Raw genomic sequence first — 24,762 nt, 5'->3', positions numbered from 1 at the left:
ACATGGGAATAGATGAGAATGCTCTGGAGGAACAGAGCCAAGAAGAACAGTACTGAAGGTAGATAAGGTCAGAACAATTCTGGTAATAAAGGCTAATTAGTAAATCAGCAATGGAGTGTTTCAATAATGTAGGCTGCATTGCATCAGAAAAAAGGAAGGAGAGAGTATATCACATGAGGGGATGAAAAAACCCTGAAGGGATGAAGTCAGCACAGCAAAGAACAATATTTACTAATCCATTGAAAGACTGGCTATGAGATCCATCTCAGACACTTATGGTTTTAATCATTCAGCATTTTCTCACTGCTGGAGACCAAAAGGAATTGAGTGGAGTTTACTTGAAAAGGGAGAAGCTGAATGTGTTCAGCAAAAGAAGGATACAGCTGGTCTTAGACATGAGTTTAGACTGTAAGTTAATCTCCTAGCAAAAGCTCTAGTCCCACTGAAAAGAGATTTTCAATACAAAAGTGAAATGTCATTTCAGTGTTTGGAAATATGAGTATAATATGTCCTTTTGCAATGGAGATGAGAATTATTAATGTCATTGTCTGAAGAAAGATTAAGTATGAATTATACAAGTCATGCCATAGATCCATATCAGATTTGGCATCAAACATTGAGAGTAAAAATGTAGTACTCTAAGAGTACATCTAAAAAAAGTGGAAGTGAACAGAAGAATAACTAAGAAGTGTGTGTCATTTCTGTTTGCCTTTGCATATGAACAGGCCTGAATTTTCATAGGGAGAGGGAGTGGGAGTAAGAACAACATTTCTTTTGCTTTAGATTGCAGTGGCATTTTTAACGAAGCCCACACATTGTGAGGGCTGCAATGTAGCTGCTCTGTGGCTGTAGAGAGCAAAAGACAGTATTTAGGCTTCTGATAAGAGGAGACTCTTCAGCACCTAGGGAACTATAGAGACCTTAGTGAGGAGAGGCTGATGGCACTGTGATCCCTTGCAGCTCTGCCTATGTGAGAGTGGTGCCCAGCACCCTGGAGTCCCCACCCTGGAGAAAACTCTGGATCTTCTTGCCCTTTACTTTGTTGCTGCTGGCATGGTAGCTACATGTCCTGCTTCTAGACCAGGATCCCAGGACTGAGCAAGACTCTACCTTAGTGAATGGCAGAAGACTGTCCCTTTCCCTAGGAATTCCTATTTTTTTTTTCATCAGAAATGCAGACTAGAAAACCACACAAACCAAGAAGATAAGGATGAGTGAAGTGCTAACGAAATGGTGAGCTTATGTAGGGCAACAGTATGAATGGGTGGGAGTGACAGGATTTCAAGACAGCCTTTTCAAAGTCTTTTGTTTGCTTTTATTAACACCTAGGTAACATCAATTATTAATTAACAGATGAAGTAAGGAAGCTTTTTTTTAAAAATCCACATTTTTCATTCCTTTTCACTCAAAAATCTTGCACCTCTTCTCCAGCTAACCCAGAAGACCAGAATGCCATTGGCAATATTTTTAGTACAGTAAACATGCAGACCCTTTTTTTGTTCTCCTGCCTGTCCTCTCTCTTTACCTGCCAGTAACATTTCCACAAAACATGTCATTTCCCTGCAAATTTATGGGGCGGTTCTGACCAATACAAATGTACCAGATGATATCTACAGCAGTCTTGGTGCATTTTTGTTACACAATGGTAACTGATTAAGACTCCTATTTAATAAAGAAACATGAATTTGGAAACGTTATTTTAAAGTATTTATCTGATGTTGATCTCTAGCGGAGTTGGCAGGGAGGGTTTTTTTAATTAAAGTTTTTGCCGGGAAAGTGATGATTTGTTGACTCATGATCCCAATCCTGAACCCAGTCCCAATCTTAGCAGTCTAAACTCTTCTTTCAGATAATTAATGTGGAGAAAAGGTATTCCATCTTGCAAGGGGATGAGACAAAATCTTGATGTTGGGATACTTCTTTCAGAGCATGCAGGGATGAGCATGTTTGTCTGGGCAGCAGCTGACCTTGATAGCTCCAGGCTCCTGACTGTGAGGGGTGTTGAAGCCTGGAGTATGGGGCAACTCCAGCTTTGAGCACACCCTAATTCTGGGCCCTTCCGAGAATGTGCTCAGCAGCAGATGAAAGCAGGTAGTATGGTCATCAGGCTCTCTTCCTCCTTTCCATATATCCTTGGTGTTCGGTAGGCTCAGAGTATGTGTATGACAAAATGGGCTGCAAAGTGGAATAAGGATGAAAACTTTGTGAATTCGAGAAAGAGTTAGTCAAAAAACCACACAGTTTTTTAGAAATGTTTATTGGAAAATCAGATTTAGAAGAACTTACCCTGTCAAATGGCAAGTTGTGAGTAACACAGGTGTCTGACAGTCGAGTTCTGATGCTTATAGAGGCATTTAGGCTAAATCTATGCAGCTTTTACAATCCATGAAGACAGCCTGGAGCCTCTGATCATCTGTTGAGGAATGACTCACAGTCCTCATGATCAGCCTCCCTGGAGCAGTCAGTGCAGCACAATACAGAACAAACCTTGTCATGGTCACAGTCGCAGACCCTTCATCTTCATTCACCAGTGTGCTCCTGTAGCTTCATTTCCCATTATCTGTGCTGCCCTTTGCACAGGCACACAAGAGAGCACAACCAAAAAAGGCAGCACATCTTCATCATTACTCCCTGGCAAAGCTAATTCCCAGCCTGTTCCTACCATCCTTGCACCCTTGGTTTCTTGGCACAGAAGGCTCTCACTGAGATGGCCTCAGCCTCAGGTAGCCCAGCTGAGATGGGGCAGGCTTGGGTGAGGTCTGTCACCAGGTAGGGTGCAAGTCTGGTTCCTAGATCTGCAAACCACACTTGTTTTATCTTTCCCCAACACAGCCCCACTTGCTAAACAGCCTTGGTTTTGATTGCATCCTATGGCAGTCATTCCTTTGCATGTGAAAGGGCTGGGGTTATGGACACCAGTGCCTGTGACTGCTGTGTTATGTGATTGACAACTCAGGATGAAGAGTTAGAAAGATAGAAAGCCACCTCTGAAGTCCCTGGCTGGAAACCAGGAGCTCCTTTGGAAACACAGATCCACACTTCAAAGTCACTGCCTTGGAAAAGGTGTCAGACTAGTGGAGCCCTTAAGGGCTGAAAACATCCATCAGGGACACACAGGTGATACATGTTTGCAATGCCACTCTGCAGCAGAGTCTATTCTCCCACATGGTCCGTATTGCACAGTCAGGATTATTCATTTTGGGGGGAAGATACTGATAAGCTCTTCATCTATGGTCCAGCCAGCAGGCCATAGCAGGACAGCGCTACCTGGTTTATACAAGCTCAGTTACAAGGACCATCCATGGACCTGCCTCTTGATTGGAGCCAAGTGCCTTTGCCACCTGTGCACGTCACTGCCCCAGCAAAAAATAACCCTTGAGCCTGATGACTCAGTGTCAGCTCTCATCTGCTCTCAGAGTTTTTGTCTCCTGGATCACCATGTCCTCAGGGTCATGAGAGATGAAGATCCAACAGTAAGGTGGCCTTTTCTCTGGTTCCTCCTGCTTAACATTGAGAGTGAAGGACACTGAGGTGGCACCTGTGGTCCCTGGTCTGCTGGGCTTAAGACAGAAGTCCAGACTCAGACCTGAGGGGCTCTGAACATCATGCAGAAGAGGCAGGCCAGTAAAGAACTCCTCGTCAAAGACTCAGTGCTGCTTGCACATTCACATGAAGCTGCACCAGACCTGTTGGTGTTATCTCTGGCCTTGGGAAGGGCTGAATTCAACTTCTGAATTGCATGCTGGCACAGCTCAGCACAGGGGTTGTAGCTAGTTTTGCCAAGCGGCCATGCCACCTAGTGGTAGTTCCTAGTCGATGGAGTATGGAGGGCAGCTGGAATGCCTCTGATCTCTTCTTCCCCCACTTGGCCCTCTCTGTGCCCCTGCAATATGCCAATTGTTGTTGGAGAACCAATACACTTAGAGAAAGAGCCTTGGAAACCCATTAGCATGGTGTTTTTATCTCAGGAAAACATCAGTGTGCCATGCATGCATGGGCTGTGAGAGAGCCCAAGGCTTATATTGAAAAAATGGTGGGCTGAACACTGAACCCTTGCACAGCCCACATTCTCATTGGCTGCACAAAACAGATCCTGTAGTAAAGTCCTTGTGCACCAGTTCTAGGTTTTCTCTAGGAGGAACTGGATAATCTAAACCACAAAGAAGCTCAGGAGAAGACTAACATATATGCTGGGTGGACAATCATCACAGCATGGCAGACAGGACCAAGGCTCAGAGGAATTCATGAAGAAGTGCCATCTTGGAAGTCCTTCATGCCCCTTGAAAATCTGGAGTCTCCAGCTCCTCTAGCATCTCCAGTTCCTCACAAGCTAGCAATGCCTTAACTGGAAAAAAGTTTAGCTATTCCTGCTATAAACACAGTTAATGTGAGGGGTGGAAATACTTATTGTAACAATGACCTCAAGACAATGCACATGTGTGGTCTCCTTGTCCCACAGTTGGCAGCATTCCTGCCCCCTTCCCATGCATCTTTCAGCAGGGGATTTCCAGGAGGACAGAGAGCTTTCCTTTCTAGCTCCCTGCCTGATGAGTCCCCTCAGTGAGTTCTTGTTTTCCCCTCTGACTCAGCAGTATTCCTGCCTCCCTCCTGGCTGGGACCAGGGGTACTTATTAATCCCCTCCACACCTCCAGGTGTAGACAAGGCAGTCAGCAGAGGTACTCTTTAACTAACTAATTGTCTGGGCTTTCTGGCACTTGATAATATTCCCAAAAATCCAGGCGGCAGTCAGTCTGACTGGGAATATCACTGACCACAGGCCCTCACTAGGGCCATTTCCCATCTCCTCATTTTTACTTTCCTGTAATTAAATCTCCTATCTAATTTCTTCTCGTTGTTTCTCTCACAGCAGTGAGAGCAGCTCTACTGTCAAGTAGCTATACCTAACACTACCCAATGCTTCCATGAGGTGTCTTTCTCCCATGTTAACTACACTGGCTCTTGCCCTCAACAAACCATTTTCTGACACTTTACACTTGGCTGTATTTGCTATATTGGAGGATATTATTCAGAACCACATACTGTATGTGACAAGCATTACATTTTGAAACAAAGCAGGTACAAGATATTCAAGTACAATAACAATAACTTTATTAAAAAGAAAGTCTAGCTGAAAAATGGTATTTCCAATTAAAGAACTTGGAGTAAAACTCAGCTACTGGACAGAAAGTGCAGGTGGCATTTTCTGAATCATTACTGAGACAATTTACCAGCATGATGTGAAGGGGTCATAGCACTAGATCGTATAGAAGAGAGATAAAACTGACATCTTGATCACATGGTACTCATTAGTTTTGATGTATAAATGATGGTTATTTTCCTTAGGTGAACTCAGTAAGGTTTGTAAATTATTTTTCCTTTCTTTCTGGGAGAAGCCACATCTTAACCTAGACAGTAAGTTTTATGTTAAATGTGCTAAGGTGAGGCAATGCTATTGTTACTTGCATCAGACACTGCTTAACACACAAGTTTCATGGCTAGAAGGACAGTAAGGGAACAATGCTGTTGTCTGGTGCACCAGAGGAGATGCTACATTACTGCAATCATTGCAAAGTGGCAAATGTTATTTTAATGATGCCCAGCTTGATAATTGCTCGAGGCTGAAACCAGTATCTAGATGGTTAAACAGAAGCTACTGTTGTATTGCTGAAAACATATATATATGGCCTCATTGGCAATACTCATGACTGTACTGAAAAAGAGAAATATCCCTGTTACTGAAATATCCCTGACTACAGATGTCCAAATTAATCTGCAATATAGAAAAGATGACCATGTAGAGGATGCTAGAAAACAGCACCTAAGTAGAGATAATTGCATGTTCATATAGGGGAAGTTCCTTTTGCTGCTCCTAAGCACAAGTAATAAAAAGTCACTCTGCCTGTAATTGAATTAATATGTATTGTGCTAATCTAACATTCTGCTTGCATGTACAGTATCATCTTAACCACTTCATGCCATGTGGGTTAACATTCAAATCATGCTCTTCATTGCACTTGTGTGTTTTGTAGTCAAGTAGTTGTGTAAAGATCAGAAATTGTGTAAATCAGAAACTGTGTAATCAGAAACTGTGTAAAGTATCAGAAAACTGTTGGTCCATTTATAGCTTTACATTCCTATGAATGGACTGAGTTCTTTCCTAAGTCTTATATTGATTTCATACCTTCAGAGTTTTTATTTGTGAAAGCCATGTTCCATTTGAATCTGTGGTAGACCTCTTGCAGCTGATGTTAGAGATTTCTGAGAATAAGAGGCAAGTTTTGTTCATTCAGCTCAAAGCAGGCAATATATTTACCAAGTGCTTTCAGAAACATGCATGGGTTACACTTTGGCAGACTGCCCTTGCTCTCCCCAGGGGAGTCAGTGTCATGTTGTGGGTTGGGAGGTAATTGTTTCTGATTTATTTATTACTTTTTACAAAAAATAGGTTTAGGAACAGTCCTGGGTTTGCAGATTTCTATCTGTTCTGCTCCATCTAGCCGCTTTTAAATTCTATGTTTCACCCATGGAATTCCTTCATACTTGAGGATGTGAGGATAGCCAGCACTTCTGTAGTGAGGAGAACACTGATTATTGTCCATCTGAATGTCAGTCAGGGTTCCACAGAAATTCTGTCCAGGTAGAATGACATGGTAGGGTAAGGAAAACCTGCAGGAATGTGTTGCTAACTTTGGTGTGTGATCATCTCTGAATGACTCATGGTTAGACAACAGTGTGCTTTTCTCTGAGATGTACTCAGTTTTGTTCTTAAGTTACCACAGTCAGTTTAGGGGTCTCAAAATAACTCTTTTTTTCGTCAGCTTTTCTCTATGGACTCATTATATTTGCCACCTCACAAGGAAGAAGAGATGACTCCAGCCATCAGTAATCTAACGTAGTATCTTATTCTAACCTCATGTAAGTGAATAGCAATGCTTCAACAGTTTACCAGCTTATGGGAAATTAGTCTGGTAAGGTGTGTTGTCACAAAAAGGCAGGGAACATATATTAAGACAATTTAGTGAACTTAATGAACACACATTTAAGGAAACCGCTTAGTACGAACATCTTTACATCTACTTATCTCTGTACTACAGTATTTAGTGTTAAAATGTGGAAAAAGTTTAGAGTTCAGCAGAGAAAAAAACCAAACCTACTCCACCATCTTTTGATAGGAGCAGAGACAATAATCTCTGGGTAAGGACCTCCATTCTGACATTCGTTACTTGGGTTAGATCAGGAGTAACTGATTAAACTGGCCATGGGTTTACACTGAAATTATTAAGGTCATGGCCAAAGTCTTTCCTTTTTTTTTGTTTTTACTTTATGATCATGAATAGCTGAGAATTTCAGCACCTATGAAATTATTCTTGCAAGGTGGAATATCTCGTTGATTGTAATACATAGCAAACCAGCTCTCACCAAAAGGTAACATATTTGTAGGAGTCCTTCATTTGCCACTAGACATTCTGCTATTGCCAAGGAGATGCTTGATTCACAGAAGAAGAGGTAAATTCGAACTGAGCATGGACAATATTTTTGTCAAAGAAAAAGGTGGTAACCTTGTCAAAGAAAAAGATAACCTTTTCGTCAAAGGTTAGAAGGTGGTGCAGACAATTGCCAGCTCACCAATATGATAGATAAGATGGTATCATTTTATAAATTTTTATTTCTAAAACATGAAATGTAGATTTAAAAAAAACAAAACAAACAAAAAAAGATCCATTCCAAAAAAACCCTTGAAACCAACAAAAAAAACCCAAATCCAAATCAGACAGAAGAAAATACAAGAGATGAGCACAAAGTCCTCAGACATGGAATCTGCAGCACACAAATCTTGTGGATTTTTAAAAATAGCCCTTTTGTTAAGAAACATGAGAAGAGAGAAATTGATTTATAGAGATCTGTTTCAAAACTGCTTTGTTATACCTTTATTGGCTGAATGGTGACTGGTATGAAATCACAGCAATGCCAGTGCAGGACTCTGTAGGGATTGTCCGTAGCTCACTGAAGCTGATAGCAATTTGCTGCAACCAAAATCACACTCTGTAGTGTTAAGTTACAAACAACTGGCAACAAATTCCAGATAATCATCCAGATGAACTTCTCTAACTTTTTTCCATAAGAAAAATTTAAAAAAGAACATCAATAGCCATAGGCAATAGTTGAAGATCCCAGAGGTAAGTACATTCATTCACTGAGCTCCCTCCCTCTCAGAACAGCACAGAAGAAAAGAACAATGTCTGAAAACTTGCTGATGTTTGAAAAGTCATGTCTATTAAAGTCACCTTTGACTTTCATGCTCACTTTCAGGCTCCTGCACATTTTGGGTGCTAATGCCATGAATACTGAGGGAGCCAGGTTGTCACACTAACCATCACACACCTCTGTGTAAATGTTAGGAATGTCAATTGCAACTGAAGAGCTTATAAATAAGGAAACTGTGTGAGAGGATGTTTATTCTTAGGACACAGAGGGATTTTCTGTGGATCTGATGGCTTTATGCTATTGGCAGTGTTTTGTGACCCTTTAGGTCCTCACACAGGACCTGTGAGTTTGTTGGGCATTGACAAAATGATGGCTGACTGGGTGTGGGTGACAATAAATCTCTGTACAGAAGTTTGGCACTGGTCTACTGTAATTATTGTTTGTGGATATATATAAATATATAAGTATATATATAAGTACATATGTAAGTATCCAGACTACTTAATCTGAAGGGTAAATATGGGCAGAAAACATCTGAAAAGTCTTTTGTCTCTCCCTCAGCTGAAGCCTCAGTACATTATAACTGCCACAAGGAAAAGAATTATTTCAACTGAAATACAATATTCATAACTTGAATAATCTGTCCTTGCTGTACTATTGAAGTCTAGTCCCTCTTATCCAAAATTTATGGATCACCATGTATCAACTATTTTTGTTGTGTAAATGTGAACACTTTCACAGCAAGCCTACAGATTACTCCCTGAAAAAAAAAAAAAAAAAAAAGCTGAAAGTAATTGCAGGAGGTTTTCCACGTATTTCAGTACTTGCTATCTGATCCAATTTACAATTTACATTAAGCAATGTGGCTTCTGAGATCTTGATATGTTAAAAACTACATGCAAGTTAAAATATCTGCTTTCACTGCAGTGGGTTGACCATGGCCAACAGTTAAACCTCATATTCAGGCTCTCTCTCACTCCCCTCTCCCACAAGCTGGGGAGAAAATCAGGTGAGGAGACCTGTTGGTTAAGATAATGACTTTTATTAGGGAAATCAGAAGCAGAGTGTGCAAGCAAAGCAAAAAGGTGAATTAATATACTACTTCCCACTGGCAGGTGGATGCCCATCACGTCCTGGAGAGCAGGACCTTAGCAGGGCTTGCTGGAGGAGAAAAACACCATCACCACAAACATTCCCCTTTCCTCCTCTCCCTGTGTATTTATTGCTGGGTATGATGTCATACAGAAATCTCTATTTGGTCAGCTGGGGCTAGCTCTTCTCACAGCAGTAAACTTCCCCTCTCAACTTCTTGTCCACCCCTAGCCTACTCACTGAGGGAGGAGGAGAACAGAGAAAGCCTTGAGGCTGTATGAGCACTGTTCAGCAACAGTCAACACAGCAGTGTCTTACCAACATCTTTTTAGCTACAAATGCAATATGAGCTGCTCTGCAAAATGTTAACTCCACTCTCACCAGACCCAACAGAACCACAGTGATTCTGATGGGGCAACCTAGATGCAAGAGAGCAGGAACCTGCTTCAGAAGCTCTAGCACCCTTGTGTCACCATTTCTTTCTTACCATTTTTTTCACACCTGTTATGTCATGTAATAGCACTGTAGTATTTGCCTCATCTAAGAAGTCTGGCTTGAAAATAGCACCCCTTACATTACTCCAAACCACAGTCATTCCTTTCACATGCCAGGACCTCAGTCTTAGTGTTTAGCAGCACCCTTGGAATTTCACTGACCACTGTCAACAGCACATGATTAAGAAAAAAAGTTTAGCTTGAGGGGCAGAGCGGCAAGAGTTACTAAAATCTAGAGTAAAACAGTCAGCTGTCCTGGCAAGTGTGACATGGGAAGAAGACACAGCAACCAGCAAATTATATTTTCACAGGACACTTCTCCACATTAAAAGCAGACATACTGGACAAGTAAAACTTAGCAAAAATTATGTAGAAATAAATGCAATGATAAATCATCATATGGAAAATTATTCTACAGGAGTGACAAATGGTCACAGAAAAACCAATTTCAGTGTTTTTATCCTGCATAACAATTTCAGGCAGAACAAACACAAAGCTTCTGTCTGCTCTGTCTTGCACATTCTCTCATCCCCAAAGGCAGAAACCATCATGCAATACTAAGGCAATATATAGGAATCCTACAAATGATCCTGCTCATTTATTTGCTTCCCATAGGTATTTTAAATATTCAGAAAGGCCCTGTATGGCGTGATCAGAAGAGGTTAAATGCAATGTACACTTTGCTAGAAGTGCTCTGACAAGTTAGAGAGCTGACCTGTAAAGCTTAGTGCCCACTATTTCTTCACACTGACTGATAGTCAGTGATTGAGACCTTACTGTAAGCCTCGTTATTCTAGGAGTTTTTTTTTTTAATACAATTTCTCTCCAATTCAGTGTGCTCTGTGAATTTTTCCTTACTGCATTTAACATAGGCAAGATAATAATACCTTACATCTAGGGAACAATGGTGAACCTGTAGCTCTAGAATAAGATACACGCAAGTTTAAAAGGTTATTAGAACTAAGTAGTCAATGAGTGGGGAATTTTGTTCTCCCTGCTGTCAACACTAACACAACTGAGCGTAAAAGCACTACAGGGGAATAAGCTGCTGAGCAGCCTGTTCAGCTGCCCCCAGTTAGCAGTGGGTTCACAACACATCTTTGAACAAAAACCTAATATATAACTCTGTTTAGGTGTCAACTTGCCCCATTGTTTCTCTTTTACTCTCTCATTTGCAACTCCTCAGGTAAAAAGCCAAAGTTAAGGATTATATGATTTTGAGAACTGTATAGGGAAAAGGCCATAGAAACATTCAAATTTTCTTTGCCTCAAGCAAAATTCAAGAGTAGCACTAAAACTGAACTCAGAAAAGAAGGAAGATCAGGTGCACTTTGTGTGTATATATATATATAAATAATTCAGCTTCATAGCTACCCAATGTCTAAAGGAGAGAAGAAGGTGAAAAAAAAAATCAAATCTATTGTCAGAAACTTCCTTTGTTTGTCACCTGAAGACCTAAAGCCTCAATCTTCATGACAAGTTCCATGAAGTTGTAATAGCTGTGGAAAGTCTTTGTAAATGTCCTTTGCTGCAACCAGATTTTGTGTAGAATTGCATATTAAAACTTCTTAAGAGTTAATTTTGCTCTTCAGTGTTTCATTTGGGAAGAAATTAGAGGCAAATTACATTCAAGAAGATCACTTGTTTGAAGGACCAGTATCATATTTGCTGAAGAACTGAAGTAACACAACTTAATAAAGTAGTTTCAGTTTCTGGATGAGAATAGGATCTAGGCAACACAAGCTTTAATAGGAGCTAACTAGTATGATGAATTTAAGGATCTAATGAAAAGCAATTAACAAATAACTGCTAAGTTGGCAAAAAGAATAGTGAGACAACAACAAAAAAGGTGCTTAGCACAAGCCTCAAACCAAAGAATTAATGAAACAAAAAATTAATGAAACTACAGAGTCAAGTAAATGACCAGTGAGGAAAGTTATAGTAGCCATTATTCATTAACTCTCTTTTAATAAAAAAATAACAATAACCTACTAGTAGCTTCTACAAGGGATGGTGATTTTACATTTGAGGGACCTCTGCAGATCAGAATTGCTCTTGCTAGTATGAATTCACACACACACACACATAAAGTCACAGTTGGTGGAAAATTTATTTTTATTCTCTAGTCATTTTCCACTCTACTAAACTGTGACATTTTTGAGGGAGGGACAACATCCTGTTCAACCTGAACAGGGCTTCACACAGTGTGGCTGAAGTACCTCAACAGCATTAGGGGCCAGACCATGCAGCACATGCAGAAGGGGACAAACAACACCACCATTCCAATGACAGTGGTCCTCCCAAAATATCATGACCCTCTTGATAGGTCTATTCTTAAGCCACCATCATTCTTTAGGGATCGTTTAGAGAGAAACACAATATTGACAGGCCAAATATATCTGATGTCTAATGGATCTCTAGTCAGTGAATGGGTCTGCCTAAGACATTCCTGGACAGCATTTGAGGCACTGACTCATTTCTATTCCTAGATGAGCAGCACAATCACGTTACTTTGAGAGGGCTGCTCTGTTTTCATGAATGAAACAAGAGGATATAAACAATGCCTGCCTCAGGTAGGCTGGACATCCAGACCAAACATGAGCATGTGGGTTGCTTTCCTGTGAGCCTTGAAGGTCATATGTTATACACATTGCAAAGCCTTTGTTTTAAGGGCTGCGTGAAAGGGATGCAGCTGATAATAACATTTGGGACTGATGCTCTAGCAAAAATTAAATAAAAAAAGAATGTAACGGGTTAAGATTCCTGCCTCCATCCTAATAGGTAGCAACACATCTGAGAGAACAAGATGTTCTTGCTGCAGTTCACACTTTTTGACTTTCCTCCAGTACAGTCATAAGTTACAAACATTTTTATCAAGTAAACAACAGTTACAACAAGTTAAAAGTTCTTAAACACAAAACCACTAAAACTTCTGCTCCATTCTGGTTGGTCTGCCTGGGAACAGGTGTCCAGCATGCAAAGGAAAAATGTTCCCATCTCTTCTCTGCTTCCCAGCTGCAGCATCCTCCTATTTCTACAGCATCCTCCACATGGGAAGCTCCTGAGTGCTCCCAAATGCCAACTTCTCTGCTTTCCCTGTTGTACCACATAGCTCTCCACATGGAGATGTAGCAGTGACAAATGACAGGTTTATCATTCAGCTTTTCCTTGATGACAGCTCTTTTTGATGGCTGATGTTGCTGTCATAGGGCTACCCACAAGTTAGGAGAGACCTCAGGTCTAGTTTGAGCTTCTGTGCTGGAGAAGATCTTGTGTACCAGCTGAAGTACAGTGAGTTTATGGACAATTGTGGCTTCAAATGCACTGGGGGTAGGTGATTGTCACTGATGCTTGAGCTACTGCCTTTCACACTAAGGCAAAACGCTGCTGTGGTTCAACTGACGCACATGAATTTGCTCCTCCCAAGGACTGAAATCTGTGGCTGAACTCTGAGTGGGCAGAGCTCAGCCTCAAAGTATCTAAATGGTTCAAATGATGCTTTATTGGTTTCCCCTCGCGCAGGAGCTCTACAGCTGGAGGGAAATGTCATTGCTCAGTGCAAAGGGCTGCATGAGAACTCAGGTGAACATGTTATTGCCACCTTCTCACAGCCAGCTGTTGCTCTTGTGTTTATACTGGACACATAACACAAGCCACCTCTGTGAATCAGTAGCAATTCTTACTTTAAAACACTTTCCAGGGTAGAGCTACAAGGTCACCCACTGATCCTGCAAATTCTTCAGCTTTCCTTGTCCTAAACTGAAACACCTAGAATGCCACCTATAATGCCACCCAGAATGCTTGACAGCTCATAGTTCATTCCCCAGAATTTTCTCCATGAACCATTCAGACACAGCATATTCATTGTTAGACACAGGAGACTTCCTCATGAGCCTTCCAGGGTCTGTGCTTGTCCATTCTGGAGGTTTGATCAAAAGAGTTAATAGAAACCTCCCAAGCTCAGTCTTCCAGAAGTAGCCAAATTTCAGCTCTTCATGTTCCTGGTAAGCCAGAGAACACAAGCATGGAACAAGGATACGGGTCATTAAGATAAATGTTGCTTGTGAAAAATCTCACTTTTAGCTGCACTAGTTCAGTGCAAATCATCTGGCCCCAGAAGAAAACCTCCAGTAATTGCATCGCTTTTTGATCCAGTTCCAGTTCCCTCTTTGTCAGAGGTCATGTCTCCTCCTGTATACACAGATGAGCCCTTTTTCCTGCTGATGCCCTCTCTCCCTTCACGGATCTCCACACAGACTAAATCTTGCAAGCCCTTCTTTTTCTCAGCCTTGGTAGTCAAGGCCCCAGTTCCAGCACAGCAGGATGCGGTGCTCCTTCTTTGTGGCTGGTGCCTCCGTGGGAGCACTGCCTTGAGGAAGAAGTGCCAGAACCTTTGTGTCTCCTCCCTTGACAATAGGAAGTGGAACTCCTGCACTGCTTCTGCATCACTTCTTGCCCCTGCACACAGCACAGCTCTCCAGCAAAACAGCAAAGAGACAGCTATTCAGGAGGACTCTCACAGCAGCAGTACCTGCTCTGTAATGCATCTCAGGGAGCAACTCTTTGCCCAGTGGGATGACTTCAGTCCCTTGGGGCATCCCATGTGAGGTCCACATCCCTCAAACTGAGCTTAAAGGGGTTTTCTGTGCTGTGAAGTAAATCCACAATGGCAGGCAGATGAGGAACAGAGTACAGAAAGCTGCAGATTTTTGTGAGCAACTTGAACATATAAATGTGTGACTTCCTTTGCATCTTTATAAAGTGGAGCACTTCATAGCAGCAGAGTTTAATCCCCAACTTTGGACAGAAGAATAGATAAAAACTATATGTAATAAGCTTAGATAAGGAAATAAGAGGCCAAGTTCCCTGACTCACATCCATCTGTTGTAGTGTGTCTTTGATGTATAATCAACCACTTAAAGGTAGTTTCCTTCTTTCAGCTTGCTGCTGAATTCAACTTTTTTTCCTCAAATATGATAGGTACCCCATTAAAAGATTATGAAGTACTATAAACTTAAAAACAAACCTCCCATCAACTCTGACACTGATAATACACTGATAATACTCTGACACTTGTATTATCTTCATATTCCTAATGAATATGAAGATTCATATAACTTATATCATATCTTCATATATTCTCTTCATATTTCTAATGAAGAGAAACCTAGATGAAAGGACTAACCAAAATAGCAAACAATGTACATTGATATGACCAGATGAATTTCCATCACAAAGGGCAGACTTGTTTTGTGCTTGCCAGTATATGTTTACATCTCTTAAGTCTTTTGTGGCAAGTTTTATATGACTGTTGTCTCACTATTTACTGTGAGAAAACCTCAGAGAAAGACTTGAAGGGTAAGACACAAACTATGCTATTTTTGAAACTCCTGGACTGTATTGATTCCTACTTGACCTTTTCTTCACCTTAGGTCTATGCAGCAGTCCTAGTGCTGGTCTGTTTCCTGGCTCTCCATCTCTATTCTTGTAGAGAATCTCCTTGGATTCTTAAGGATGCTGTAAGACCACTCAAAAACAGTAGCCTCCTGGCCATACTTTTTTTTTTTTAAGAAATGCACATACCTTCTGTCTTGAATTTCAGCTGGTGATGGAGTTCAAAATAATATGTGGCTTTCATCATACATCTGTAAATATATGTATGATATAAGTGTATGTATGATAGACATAACTGTACTGACTTTAAAACTTGCTGCTGCTACTTAACAACTTGTGTTGAAAGAAAAAACAGTCAGGAAGATTTGCCATTTTAATTTGTGAGTAGACAGGATTTGTTAATCCAGGAAAGAGATGTAGTCTCCAAGACAATGAGTTCACACCTGTGAGGTGAATGTTTCAAGGCCTGCCAGTGTAAAGCTCATTAATTCCTTCTGACTGCCTCACACTGATCCTTGGATAGCAGGTTTTCATCAAAAAACAAGAGTTTTGTTTGTGTAGGCAGTATTCTGTTGGCTTCCAGGACTCTGTTAGCTGCAGACACATGAACTGGAGGGTTCATTAAAAAGAATTAATAATTTGAGACCTGTATTGTACTCTGTCATAGGCAATGTAATGCATACACCAGAGATAACGCTGGTCAAACTCTGCCTTCACCAGCCATGACAAGACACAGAATGGCAAAAGAACAGCTTTGTTCCAGCTGGTGATTATATCATCTAAAACAAATGTTTTCAGTTTCCACATCATTGGAAGACAGAAATACTTTGGTCCACAAATCTTCCAAGAAGGTATCTGTGCCTGTGAATCTATACAAGCTCTATGATGGCAGTGGCTCGAGTAGAGAAGACCAAGATACCAGTAGAGTTGGTACCGTTGCAGTCTTGATTGGGGCAGATTTTCAAAGCATTACCTAGCAAATTGTGACTTGGCGATGCAGATTAACAGAGAGATTCATATGAATGTCTCTTAATAAACGAAAGAGAAAGCATAGTTAGGTATCCAAAATCAGAGTTGTTCTTGCAAAAGTGAAAGGCAGAAAAAAAGCTAATACTGTAGCTGGAATGATTTTATGTGCACGTGTGTGTCTGCTAAACAGAGTCCCTCTGTGTAGGTCCCCTGTGTGGCTCTGTTACAGAGAGGATTTGCTCCTCCCCTGGTTATCCAGGTATTTATGAGGAACCTACAGCTTTCTATTTTGTCTGTTTGCTACAGTTTCATTTGGAAACTGTAGAAGAATAGTTCTTTGGAGAGTAGAGACCACTTCTTTTGGATAAATTCTTTTCCATACATAAAAATTCAGGGTAGTAATTTGAGATATAGAAGCAACAAGTGCATAAAAGTTCATAAAACTGAAATTCCACCAAGAATCACGATGATGACTGTATCCAGTTAGAAGTAGGTCGTTGAAATTACTCCTATTACAGGACTGAACCTAGATTACTGTACTCATACAGACAGGGACTGGAACTTCATGCCATGCCCTTCGACAATGTGCAGGTGTAAACATGCAAAAGTCAGGGTCAACATGCACTCTGATTGATGCCATATTTTAGGGGGAGAAAAAAAAAAAATGAATGAAACAATAAGATAATTTCTCAATCCAGTCTTCCAAAAGGGCAAGAAGGAAGGCCCAGGCAACAACAGACCAGTCTCACCTCCATCCCTGGAAAGGTGGTGGAGCAGCTCAGTCTGGAGGCCATCTCTAACCACTTGAAAGAAAAGAAGGTTATCATATGTAGTCAATATGGATTTACTAAGGGAAAATAATGCTTGACTAACCTGATATCCTTCTACAAAGGTATAACCAAATGGGTAGATGAAGGCAGAGCAGTGGATGTTGTATAACCTGACTTCAGTAAAGCTTTTGGCACAGTCCCTCATGAAATCCTTATAACAAAATTGGAGAAATGTGGGACAGACAATTGGATTGTGGGGTGAATTGATAATTGGCTCAACAACAGAGTTCAGAGGGTTCAGTGTCACAGAGTCAAGTTGGAGGCCTCTGGCCAGTGGTGTTCCCCAAAAATCAGTACTGGGTCCAGTTTTGTTTATCAGTGACCTGGATGAGGGGATGGAGTGTACCCTCAGCAGGTTTGCTGATAATATAAAGCTGAGAGGGCTGGCTGATCCATCAGGAGGCTGTTTTGCTGTCCAATGAGATCTGGACAGGATAAAGAGCTGGGCAAATATAAACATCATGAAGTTCAATGAGGACAAGTGTAGAATCCTGCACCTGGATAGGAATAACACCAACCACCAGCACAGATTAGGGGATGCCCTGCTGGAAAGCAGCTCCATGGAGAAAGACCTTGGAGTCCTAGTGGGCAGTAAATTCTCCATGGGTCAACAATGTGCCCTTGTGGCCAAAAAGGCCAATGGTATCCGAGGGTGCATCAGTAAAAGTGTGTCCAGCAGATCTATGGAGGTTTCCCATCCACCTCTGCTTTGTTCTGGTGAGACCACTCCTGGGATACTCTGTCTGGTTTTGGGCTCCCCAGTTCAAGAAAGACAAAGATCTACTGTAGGGAGTCTAATGGAGACCTACAAAGATGATTAATGGACTGGAGTATCTCTCCTGTGAAAAAAAAACTGAGAGATCTGGGGTTTAGCCTTGAGAAAAGAAGGCTGAGAGGGTATCTTATTAATGTCTATAAATATCTGAGGGGTGTGTGTCAAGAGGAAGGGGCCACTTTTCAGTGGTGCCCAGTAATAGGACAAGGAATAATGGGTTCAAGCTAGAACATAGGAAGTCCCACCCCAAAATGAGGAGAAACTTTGTTACTGTGAGGGTGACAGAGCATGGGCACAGGCTACACATGGAGGTTGTGGAGTCTCCTTCCCTGGAGACTTTCGAAATCCACCTGGATGTGGGTTTTGCCCTATGGGTTGTGCCACCTGTGTCCTGCCCTAGGTGACTCTGCTTTGGCAGGGACATTGGACTAGATGATCTCGAGAGGTCCCTTTCAATCCCTAACATTCTATGATTCGGTGAATTACTGCTAGTTTTCTTTTTTATTATTATTTCCTTGGTAAAAGAAAAAAGAAGTGTACAAAATTAAACTGAATATGTAGGCCACACTGTGATTGATAATATCTAGATATGACCCTTCAGCTGTACAACCATTCTTGTGGGAAGTGGCTTGATAACATAACAATTGTATTTTGAGACACATCAGTGAGCTGATTTTAAATTCATCTAATGTGATCCCCAGAAATTGAATAATTCTAGTGTTTTCATCAAATTGTCATGCAGGATGCCTTGAAGATGTCAACTATTATATCAATACAGTTACCTATGTCAGCCAGATCCATAATCATGTCAAGCAAGATTGTTGCCTTTCCTTGACAAGATATGAATTTAAAAAAAAAAAAAAAAAAAAAAAAAAAAAGAAAAAAGAAAAAATTAACATAGACCTTTAGAATTTCCTACATGTTAATTGAAGCTAACCACTATAAAACTAAATATGAAAATGTTATGTTATAATTAGGTAAAAAATAAATCCAAACAACTAGTTTTCATTTTTCTAAAGGCAAGATTATTGAAATAGATGTATTTCACCTAACTGAATCCAATATTTCATCTGAACATATCAGAGTGTAACTTTTCAGTGGCAGAATGTTGGCTCTGAACTTTTTTTTGCCAACTATGAACCCAAAACTCCTAATACTAATAGTTCCTGGAGAGTTAGAGATAGCCTAGACACATTTTTGTATGAATCTGTCACCAGTATCGTTCCTGAACCTTCCATGGTGTCTCTAAGCAGCCGGTAGCTGACTGTAGGTCACAGCCTTCACAGGACACATGCATAGTTATTTTATGCTATTGGTACCATTCATTATGTAGTGTATGTAGATCCAACAGGCAAAAGCATCACACGGCCCATATTGGGCAGCAGTAGCAAAACAGCAATCTGATAGAGATGAACCAGAGACAGGAGTCCTAAATCACCCAAGCAATCCATTTCCTAATGGAGATGTTTGTGGCATGTGCATTTTTACCTAACATCCCTCGTCCCAGTAAGTGAGGGGGGGGAGCTGGGGTGGAGGGGTGGAAATGAAATTTTCTGGTGAAGTAGTGGTTCAGAAGAAGAGGGGAAAGTAGCTGTTTAAAGCTAAAGAGTATACAGCCCTTCAGTCTCATACCTGCCATAGCCAGAAGGGACATGGCACAATGCTCACCCAGCTTTACCTCCAGAAATTGAAGCAAACACTCAGCTGACGCCATAGCCCAGTCCCTGGGTTTCATGTTTGGGTGCTTTTGCATAGCAGAGCCCAGGCATTAAAAATTACCCAGTTTCCAACAGAAGCAGTGTTATTTAAGTTGTCCTTTCTTGTACGTGATTTCTAGTCTTGCAGTGAAAAGCCTGACATTCAGTCTTGATTAATAAGAATCTTGTTTACTTCACCCCTGAAGCTTGTCATGGGATGTAGGACCAAGGTGGAGGAGTGGAGGAATGGAGAAAGTTACTGAAGTAGGGTAATGAATTCAAATAAAGCAGTGTGGGTGCTCTGCACACACATTCACACCCCTCCATGTATTCTTTAGAGACTGATGTGACAGGATCATTTGCTGCCAGACAACAGTCTGATACAGATGGAGAGTGTCCATCCTGAGGGCATGAAGCAGCCTTGCAAAGAGAAAGGGAAGCAGGAGACATAAATGGGACTCAGGCTTGAGTACCAATCTGTCAGTGCATGACTAAGGCATAAATATACAAAAGCATTCCTGTTTTTCTCATTGTCTCACAGCTGTAGTTCTCAGTACACAGCAGGTTACAGATTTCTTCAGTGCTGAAAATTAAAATTCTGTTTCTTTCAGCTGGGGAAAGTAGTACACTGGTATATTAGGAAGCAAAAGGCTGATTACTCCTAGGTAAAAGGATTTCATATACATAATCATAATCGTCTACATATACAAATACACATACTTGTACATACAGACACACACATGTATAAAAACAGATAACTGGCCTTCATACATTGGTCATGCTCTTGCTGAGAAATATGCAACCAAATAATTCTAAGTCCTGAGATCTGTAAAAGTAATCATGGCTGTGTCTGTCTAGGAATAACCAGCAGTCACTGTCCCTGGAGTTCAAGGTGCTAAACCTGTTTTCTGGCCCCTGACTTCCAGATCAATCACCTTCACAGGGCTGTGCAGCTCTGAACTGGTACAGACTTGTTTTACCCACCCACATGAGTTCAAAAAAAGTTTGTGAAAGAATAACTTGTCCTTGCAAGCTTGATACCAGCTCAAGACTGGTCTGCTCCACTACCTGCTTGAGGACAGTGCAGAACTTCCAGGCAGTATTATCCCCATGATTTGTGCCTCTAGCACTGGACGAAATGTGCTTTGAATCCTTATGCCTCTTCTGCATGAGATTTGTGCTGCAGGGTCAGCTGGTGGGGCACAGCCCTGGTGATTTTACCTGCGGGCTGCCTTAGCTTCCCTTCAGATCAACCCCCTGAGATATTTTCCCTTCAGATCAACCTCCTGAGGTACTTTCAGAGTGACTGTAAGCCAGCATCCTGAGAGCTGCACATCTTCTGGCTAAAGGACTCAAGCCACTGACAGTGCCAGCACTGCACAGGTGGAAACTGGTGTCCCTATACAGTATCTACAATATCACTGTATGGAGCTGATTAATGAAGACCTTGGGGTGGGTGGGATTCTGCAGCAGATGTGACATCTCCCCCATAGTGAGCATTTCTGCTGGCAGGGGTCTTTTAATTCCTTACCTTTGTGTTGAAAATTAAGCGACCGTATTGCTTCACTGTTACTTATGCATGGAACACCATTTTAACAGAATGTTTTACAGGTCTAAACTATGCCTCAGTTTAAACCAAACATGCAGGAGCAATGGTCTTTTAGTCTACACACACTGTCAGTGCCATGAGGGCAGCTGAACCAGGCTCAGTCTCAGGGCATGATTTGGTTGTCTACCACTTTGTACATTAAGACTTGGAGGTAACGTAGAGGGCTGAATGACACAGAGCCATGGGAAGCATGTGTGCCATATCTCTCATTGCAGCAGAGAGACAGACATGAAAATCCACCCTGGATTTTCATCCATCTGGACAAATCCAGTTGCCATGGGCTTCCTGGGAAGCCACGCTCTGCTGCTCCAGGCCTCCCTGATATTTAACACTCCTCCCATTTAGAAAGCCCTTTGTAGCCAGTTCTGTAAGCAAGCCAGGAGAGCAATGTTTGTCATGGTCATCATAGCCTGTGCAGGGTTACATTCTGCTTAGCTTCTGTTAGCTTTGGATTTCATGTCTGTGCTAAATAAACTCTGCCGATTTTGAAACAGCTGAAATTGCTGACTTACATAAGGGTACATTCATTGTCAAACCTCCTTGCTGATAAATAACTGGCCTGCTGACCTCAAAGGAGATGGGCACGGCAGCAAGAACATTGTTTCCAGTAACAGTGGCTGGAAATTTTCCAGGTGATTTTTTTTTTTCCTTCAGAGAACACTGATCTGATAAAATAAAAAAGCCGATAGAGAAATTACTTGCTCACTGGTCATAGTTTTCAGTGGAAAACTAGCGATGCTTTTCACATAACAGGTCTTTGTTATTTATGTTGTGTTATGTCTCTAGCTAAAAGTTAGTCAATGAAGAACTCAGACCAAAATGTCCTAGACTAATCAAAATAAGGTATAAGGGGCTTTTCCAAACAGTATATTGCATTTAAAGATTTTCTTAACATTTTCAAAATTAAATATATGAAGAACTTTATTTTATAGGACACATCAGCATTTTGACTTTTGATGTTAAGCAAGGCCAAAAAGTAGGACCAGGGTGCTGAAATTTCATCTTTTGTGGAAGTTTTGATTCTGGATTCATTCCAGAGCACATAAAGCATAGAACAAATTATTACCCACAAAGATTTCATAAAGAAGATAAGTAGGGCTTTTTCAGGGCTGAAGGAAGTTGAGGGCAGTGACTCAGGGGTACAAAATGGCTACTTAAAGTCAACAAGCTGTATCTGGTTTCACTATCCAGATGCCAGAGCAATGGGGAAAGTAATTTCTTTTCCTGTAAAAGGAAATTCTTGAGGGACAGGATCTCCCTCTCAGCACAGAGGGTCTTCATTCCAGTAATACCCAGCCATCACAGGGGGACAGAAGTACTTCACAGTTCACCGTCAAACAGATTAGAAGTCTCGTGCTGACCTAGTTTCCTCTTTTCCTTTTTTTTTTTTTTTTTTTTTCTTCTATCCTTTAGTTTCAATATCAGGTTAATTTTTAAAAAATTATTACATTTCATCTGAAACAGAAATTGAAGGTATTTAGGCTCCTACTGCTCAGACCTAGACAAAAAAATTTAGTCTTCCACTCCTACTGTAACACATGGGAAAAGGAGGACTGTTGTCTTTAATCTTTGAAAGATAATCAGAAAATATTTTAGTGTTTAAAAACCTGGGCCACATTTGAATGAATTTGCTTTTGCAGCTATTTTGATATCAACAAAGCTCTGTGGATTTCCTGAAGCTTACCTAGCTCTGGCCGGGTCTATCCAGAACTGGCTTTTTCTTCCTGGTGGTATTTGCTCCAGCTCTGCACCAGAGTGAAAATTGCCCACAGCTTTCAGCCAGCTATCCCTTGGAGCAGCATAGTCTTATCTCTGCATTTGTGGCACAGTTAATCCTCAACCACTCATGAACTGATGAGTTCAATATCTACTTTTACTATGTAAACAGTTAATTTGCCTTTCTCTACTATCATTACCTAGATTGGCGGCATCCAGCTGGCAATAGGCACAATCTGATATTGAAGTAGAACTGAAGCACCATACTATGGTCATCTTAGCCATCCTTTCCCCAATCCTCAACATCCCAGAGCAGGTTGAAGCTGCTGAAGATAGAGCAATATGATACAATGAAGAAAATCCTAGGTGGACTCGAGAGCTAAAAATATAAATGAGAAAAATACCTAGGGCCTATGTGCAGAAGGACTCTACATGTCCAAATTTAGATCTCAGTCTAAGTGCCTGTACTCTAAGAAAGTGTGCCAGGGGGCATGTTTAAGCCCATCATGTTCCTCAGCTCCTGCTCCAGGTATCCCACATGTGCCATATTCCTGGCACAAGGATAGCCAGAAAGTCTGACTCAGAATGCCTAAAAGATGAGTGTTCAAAATTGCCAGCTTCTGGCAATGCTAATTATTTTATACAAGTTTATACTCATAATGAGTCTTAGTATATTCTTGAGACTTCAGGAAATAAAATAGTAAAAAGTTGACATTCCAAACAGTGCTAAAAAATAGGGGTTTTTTTTGTGGTGCTGGTTTGTAGTTTATTTATTCCATTGTAAGCAAGTGACAGAATGGTCAATCAACCTTTTCATGTAAACACAGAAGAAATAACTAGCTGCTTCTGATTTGCAAGGGCTTTTCTTCTGTAATGTGTAACTACGATGTCACTCTCTGAAGACTCCAGAGCTATTTGCAATAACCTTTTCAATGAAGCAGCTGATTGTTAATCTTTGTCTCTGCCTATTCATAAATAAAGACCTTGCCATTCTGCAAGGCAAAGACATGTTGACTCTAAAGATAATCGCCAGGTTAAAAAAATCCAAGACATAGCAACAGAACTCAATACCAGGGGGTTGAATTTATTCATTTTAAAAGTCTTTGTTGTTGCCCTTTTCAGGCTTTAGACATCAAAAGCAAGTTAATTCCTACCTTCATCCACAGATGTGTGAAATGAGTGGCTTTGCACCCACTGAAGACAGGCTCTCATTGCCTTTCACATGTGCTTTCTTTGATCCAGTCCCCAGTTAGCAGTGGATAATAAACACTGGCACTTAAAATTAATAACTCAGTCTGCTGTTCTGGGAAAAGTAAAAGGTCACTAACTGAGTTTCTGTCATTTAAAGGACAAGGATTCTGATGTAACCCCAGTGCTGGAAATATGAAAACTGAAGGCTACACATGAGTTTGCCTCAACAGGGCTGATCTGAGTTGCATCAAGAGCAAGAGAGGCCACCAGTGGACTTTGGCATTTCCAATCCATGTGGAAGATGGTTCATGTCTGATGAGGGTGACGTCCTTGGTACTTCTCTTGCCATGCACCATCATGGCAGGAGACCTCCTGGCACCCCTTGCAGAGCTGCACAGGGTCCAGATCTGGTGAGATGATTTCAGTATGGTTGTGTCTTCACCTTCTTTTTCTCTTTCTCTCTTTATTTCACTTTATCTTTCCCTTCCCTTCCCTTCCCTTCCCTTCCCTTTCCCCCATTTCTCAGCTCCTTTTCCAAGCAGTTCAAACGAGATCTTCAACTTGTACCATGGAGAGCACAAAACTGATTTACACCATGAAATGCTCTGTGATGAAGGCTTGGCCTGTCTGATCTGAAGTGGTGGCTTTGCCACTTTATCTAGGCAAAATCACAAGTACCCTAAAGACACAGTTTCATTCTTAGCTCTCAGCTGCCTGGTTTCAAGCAATTTCTATGCTATTACAGTAATCACTTATTTTTTCTCTTTTAATTCCAGTGTGTCTGCATGA

The sequence above is a fragment of the Heliangelus exortis genome, chromosome Z (assembly GCF_036169615.1).
Source record: "Heliangelus exortis chromosome Z, bHelExo1.hap1, whole genome shotgun sequence".
NCBI classification, from domain to species: Eukaryota; Metazoa; Chordata; class Aves; order Apodiformes; family Trochilidae; genus Heliangelus; species Heliangelus exortis.
Note: the sequence above shows the minus strand (reverse complement) of the source record.